Source organism: Oncorhynchus clarkii, unplaced genomic scaffold (genome assembly GCF_045791955.1).
Source record: "Oncorhynchus clarkii lewisi isolate Uvic-CL-2024 unplaced genomic scaffold, UVic_Ocla_1.0 unplaced_contig_8806_pilon_pilon, whole genome shotgun sequence".
In the NCBI taxonomy this organism is placed as follows: domain Eukaryota; kingdom Metazoa; phylum Chordata; class Actinopteri; order Salmoniformes; family Salmonidae; genus Oncorhynchus; species Oncorhynchus clarkii.
This window is the reverse complement of record NW_027261091.1, coordinates 38632-44631: the sequence shown is the minus strand read 5'-3', so window position 1 is coordinate 44631 and position 6000 is coordinate 38632. Positions and strand designations below refer to the sequence as shown.

Genomic DNA, 6000 nt, shown 5'->3' with positions numbered 1-6000 from the left:
CTGCTGGAGCGCGTGCTACGGGTGGGTGTTGTTATCGTGACCAGTGAGCTGAGATAAGGCGGAGCTTTACCTAGCATAGACTAAAAAGATGACCTGGAACCAGTGGGTCTGGCGACGAATATGTAGCGAGGGCCAGCCGACTAGAGCATACAGGTCGTAGTGGCCTGTATGCTCTAGTCGGCTGGCCCTCGCTACAATTCAATACAAAGCTTCCATAAACGTCGAACAAGGCTTGAACCCAGGATTGAACCCATGTGCTTCAGTTTACAAAAACAGATGACTTAGCACATCTATTTCCTTCTTAAAATGTCAACATTGTGGAAAGTAGAGTTGTGCAAAAGCTAATTTCACAACTAAATATACTCATCAGAGAATTTGGGGATTAACTTCAGAGCGCATGCATTTCAAGTATTAGCTCTACCGTAGAGGCACATCCCCTTACTATATAATAGCAGGGTTGCCATTTTGAGAAAACTTTTTTTTCTTCAAAGTCCTCCAGTGAAAGAACCTTCCCATGGTATCAGCTATCTTTCATGCTCTTCGGTTTACAAGACTGACGCCTTACCGCTTGGCCACCATGCCACTCTATGCTGCAAGATATTTATCAACATTCTGGAAAGTAGTAGTTGTGTAATGTGAATTTGGCACACAAATAACATCTCTGTTTCCTGTGAGAATTTTTACATTCTGAAAAGTAGGAGTTGTGTAATGTGAATTTGGCACACAAATACTCAGTGGAGAACCTTGGGATTGAACCAAGGACCTCATACTAAAATAGCATGCACTCCCCCTCTGAGCTTCGATCCCATTTTATTTGCAGATAAAATGCAATATTAATACAATGTACTTTTTATATACACCACTCCATTGAAGCTACAATGAAATGATAGCAGCAATTCTAAATACAAGCAAGTATGGACAGTCATCTAACCCATGAACTTCAGTTTTTGAAAATGATGCAATTGAAGTTGGCAACCATGCCACTTCTGTTCCATAAATGTACGAACAGGGATTGAACACATGTTCTTCAGATTACAAGAGCAAATGATTTAGCACATCTCTGTTTCCTGCTGAGAATTTCAACATTCTGGAAAGTAGGAGATTGGCCATTGCAAAAATTTTAATGGAGGAGCTGGGGATTGAACCCAGGACCTCATACATGCAAAGCATGCGCTCTACCACTGAGCTACATCCCTTTCTGGAAATCATTTTTTTTTTAAATTTTTTTTTAAAATTTCACCTATAATTAACCAGGTAAGCTAGTTGAGAACAAGTTTTCATATTCAACTGCGACCTAGCCAAGATAAAGCAAAGCAGCGCAACACAAACAACAACACAGAGTTACAGATGGAATAAACAAGCGTACAGTCAATAACACAATAGAAGAAAGTCTACTATATACAGTGCGTGCAAATGGAGGTAAGGCAATAAATAGGCCATAGTAGCGAAGTATTTACAATTTAGCAAATTAACACTGGAGTGATAGATGAGCAGATGATGATGTGCAAGTAGAAATACTGGTGTGCAAAGAGCAGAAAGTATATTAAAACAATATGGGGATGAGGTAGGTAGATTGGGTGGGCTATTTACAGATGGGCTTTGTACAGCTGCAGCGATCAGTTAGCTGCTCAGATTGCCGATGTTTAAAGTTAGCAGTGTTGCCAACACCTCAGTAAGGAAAGTAGCTATTGGCTGTCCTAAAAGTCGCTAAAAGTTGCTAAATGATGTCATCACCTAATTTGCATAATTGTCAATGTGCATGTAATTGTGATGGACACTGTAGGAGTGAGGAATAACATTGTGGAAGAGACAAAAGGTGAGTAAAATGAAAATGTCTGCAAGTATTCAGAGGGGTTTGAATACTTGCTAAATACAGCGACTAAGTCGCTAAGTTGGCAACACTGAAAGTTAGTGAGGGAAATATGTCTCCAGCTTCAGCGATTTTTGCAATTCGTTCCAGTCATTGTCAGCAGAGAACTGGAAGGAAAGGAGGCCAAAGGAGGTGTTGGCTTTGGGGATGACCAGTGAGATATACCTGCTGGAGCGCGTGCTACGGGTGGGTGTTGTTATCGTGACCTGTGAGCTGAGATAAGGCGGAGCTTTACCTAGCATAGACTAAAAAGATGACCTGGAACCAGTGGGTCTGGCGACGAATATGTAGCGAGGGCCAGCCGACTAGAGCATACAGGTCGTAGTGGCCTGTATGCTCTAGTCGGCTGGCCCTCGCTACAATTCAATACAAAGCTTCCATAAACGTCGAACAAGGCTTGAACCCAGGATTGAACCCATGTGCTTCAGTTTACAAAAACAGATGACTTAGCACATCTATTTCCTTCTTAAAATGTCAACATTGTGGAAAGTAGAGTTGTGCAAAAGCTAATTTCACAACTAAATATACTCATCAGAGAATTTGGGGATTAACTTCAGAGCGCATGCATTTCAAGTATTAGCTCTACCGTAGAGGCACATCCCCTTACTATATAATAGCAGGGTTGCCATTTTGAGAAAACTTTTTTTTCTTCAAAGTCCTCCAGTGAAAGAACCTTCCCATGGTATCAGCTATCTTTCATGCTCTTCGGTTTACAAGACCGACGCCTTACCGCTTGGCCACCATGCCACTCTATGCTGCAAGATATTTATCAACATTCTGGAAAGTAGTAGTTGTGTAATGTGAATTTGGCACACAAATAACATCTCTGTTTCCTGTGAGAATTTTAACATTCTGAAAAGTAGGAGTTGTGTAATGTGAATTTGGCACACAAATACTCAGTGGAGAACCTTGGGATTGAACCAAGGACCTCATACTAAAATAGCATGCACTCCCCCTCTGAGCTTCGATCCCATTTTATTTGCAGATAAAATGCAATATTAATACAATGTACTTTTTATATACACCACTCCATTGAAGCTACAATGAAATGATAGCAGCAATTCTAAATACAAGCAAGTATGGACAGTCATCTAACCCATGAACTTCAGTTTTTGAAAATGATGCAATTGAAGTTGGCAACCATGCCACTTCTGTTCCATAAATGTACGAACAGGGATTGAACACATGTTCTTCAGATTACAAGAGCAAATTATTTAGCACATCTCTGTTTCCTGCTGAGAATTTCAACATTCTGGAAAGTTGTTGACTTTTGTGCATTTGCAATATGTTTAAACGGAGAGGGACCATCACCAAAATGGCATTCTGAAATCAACACAAAAAATGGCATCACCATAGTCTCCAGACTGTGCTGAGTTCAACGAGCTATCCCGCTTGACCGTAGCTCGCTCGGTCTAAGCGCAACGACCATTAGAAAAGTAGGCCCAAAATGAAGCCTGCCCCACAATGTCATTTGCTTTTGAGTGACAGTGAGAGAACCGTTAGGGTGAGAAGAAAAATTACACCACATGAATGTTCCTAAGGTCCTCCCGATCCGTGCAAGCCTAACCTTGACCGTGTGGCATTAACCCTTAACAGTAAAACAGTGTTTTTTGATCTCACAGATTACAGTGTCATCTCTCCCCATAGGAATACATTGCCTGCACCCCTAATTTCAAACTGAAGTCTATATGGGTTATGAATGCCGTATGAACCTGTCTTCGGTACCAGTCCATCAGGCCACTATGAGGTCTACCTGTGTTGATTCTGAGCTTCCTGGACCAACCGGAAGTGGTTAAAATCACCCTAAAAGTGTTTACCCATACCCTGCCTGCAGTTTGACAGACATAGTGCATTCAACCCTGTGTAAATCAGTCAGTTCTTAACGTAAGGACTTAAAACTCAGGATTCTGTAACAGCATACCCCAATGAGGATATGTGTTGATTTATAGCTTCCTGTGCCAACCGGAAGTGCCATAATTGGTGTCTCAGGGGATGTTTCGAGGGGTTAAAAAAAGTCTGATCTTTCCAAAACTTCATATGTGTGATTAGGCAACCCCCATGTACTGTAAATCAGTCATTTTTCCCCAAAAAAATCAAAGGAAAAAAAAATCACACTAAAACACAACTTGGATGGAGGGACGTATTGGGGTGCGTAGAGACAGACAGTGGCTGCAATAGTTAGCTTTGTTGGAGCTAAAAAAGAACCGTCAGACCTAGAGTTCCGAAACTTTAGAAACCTGTTCTAGACCTCCGGTCGATGGTGCGTGGTGAGTTACGTGGCTCTAGACGGTTCTCGGACCGAGAAACAGCCTCGTACATTTGCAATACCTTCAATTCATTTTGACCATTACGAAAATGACGACGTTTAGAAAAGTCTCAGAGACGCAAGGCTAGGTGCATTGAAACCGGCTCGGCCCATAGAGAGGGACCCCAACGTTTCTGTCCGATAGCTCGTTCAAGGACCCCGTAGCAAAGCATGGAAAAAAGTGGATTTTCAGCACCAATTAGGGTTTTTCTCGGACACCAAATGACCTATCGAGCCGAAACTTGGGATTCGGGGTCGCCTCAGCTAGGCCAACACATAACATAAGAAATGGACCCGCAGCTAGAACGTAACTACGTGTTTTATGTTTTTTTTATGGTTTGAACCGAAGGCGTTGTGAATTTTGGGCCAGCTCTGAAGTATGTAATAGTTGGCTACTAAACGAGTTGGAAAAAGTGGGTTTGGTGTCAGTTTGTATCAGTTTGGTGTCAGAATTATATCTAATTGACTGATGGACTCTTGTCCACTTGACTCTTGTACATTTGCAATATGTTTAAACAGTGAGGTACCATCACCAAAAGCGACATTCTGAAATCTACCCTAACGAGCGATTGAGATGAACCAGAATCACTGCAAAGCCATCCCGAGTTCATCGGGCCAGTCAATTTCACATTCCTGCAGGATTTTTATAGCATGACCAATTCGTGATGGTACCTGCCCATTGAAACATATTGCAAATGCACAGGGACTTTGAAAAAGTAAGGAAACATAAACAAAACAATTTTTTGGGGGGGTTACCAGTTGCACATTTCAGATCACCAGTTGCACATTTCAGATCACCAGTTGCACGGAGGAAAATCGTTACTTTTGACTTTGACTTTTGACTTCCTATGACATCATATTGCAAATGGACAAAACATATGCCTTATGCACAAGTAAAACAAAAAAAAATTATGATAATACAAGTTGACAAAGGTATAGTTTGAGCAAAGTATAGTTTGAATTTTGAGCATGACAAATTTGTGATGGTACCTGCCCATTAAAACATATTGCAAATGCACAGTGACTTTGAAAAAGTAAGGAAACATAAACAAATGGACATAATGAAATCATCATTTTTTTTTCTTCCAGTTGCATGCGCATTTGCAATATGTTGCATGCGCATTTGCAATATGATTCTATAGTGAAAAAACATCACCAAATGGACATGATGAAATCAACACAACGAGTGATGGAAATGAACAACTATCACTGCCCGGCCGTCCCGAGTTCATCAGTTCAGTCAATTTTGGCCCCCAAAAAAATTGACTTTTGACTTCCTATGAAATCATATTGCAAATGGACAAATCATATTCCTTATGCACAAGTAAAAAAAAAAATAATTATGATAATAACATTTTACAGAAGTATATTCATACACTTCTTACACATGATTAATTGTCTTAAAATCGAAACAATTTCGAAAAACGGTCCAGAAAGCACTTTTTTTAGTTTTTAAAGTTTAAAAAAAAAATCTAATTTTTGACTTTTGACATCCTATTAAATCATATTGCAAATGGACAAAACATTTGCCTTATGCACAAGTAAAAAAAAATAAAAATATGATAATAAAAGACGACTAAAATATGTTGATACAGTTCTTATACATGTGTAATTGACACAAAATTCGAAAGAATTTTGAAAAACGGTCCAGAAAGCACTTTTTTAAGGGTGTGTGAAGTTTTTTATAAAATTTTGACATTTTTGACTTTTGACTTCCTATGAAATCATATTCCAAATGGAGAAAACATGTGCCTTATGCACAAGTAAAAAAAATAAAAAAAATGATAATAAAGTATGACTAAAGTATGTTGATAAAGTTCTTATA

General features: G+C 39.6%; 1 non-coding gene across 1 annotated transcript; it reads right to left on the bottom strand.

Moving 5' to 3' along the window:
- Positions 1-1124: 1124 nt before the first annotated feature.
- trnaa-ugc (transfer RNA alanine (anticodon UGC)) lies at positions 1125-1196 on the bottom strand. The gene has a single exon. It is a non-coding gene; the product is annotated as a tRNA-Ala (tRNA).
- Positions 1197-6000: the final 4804 nt, after the last annotated feature.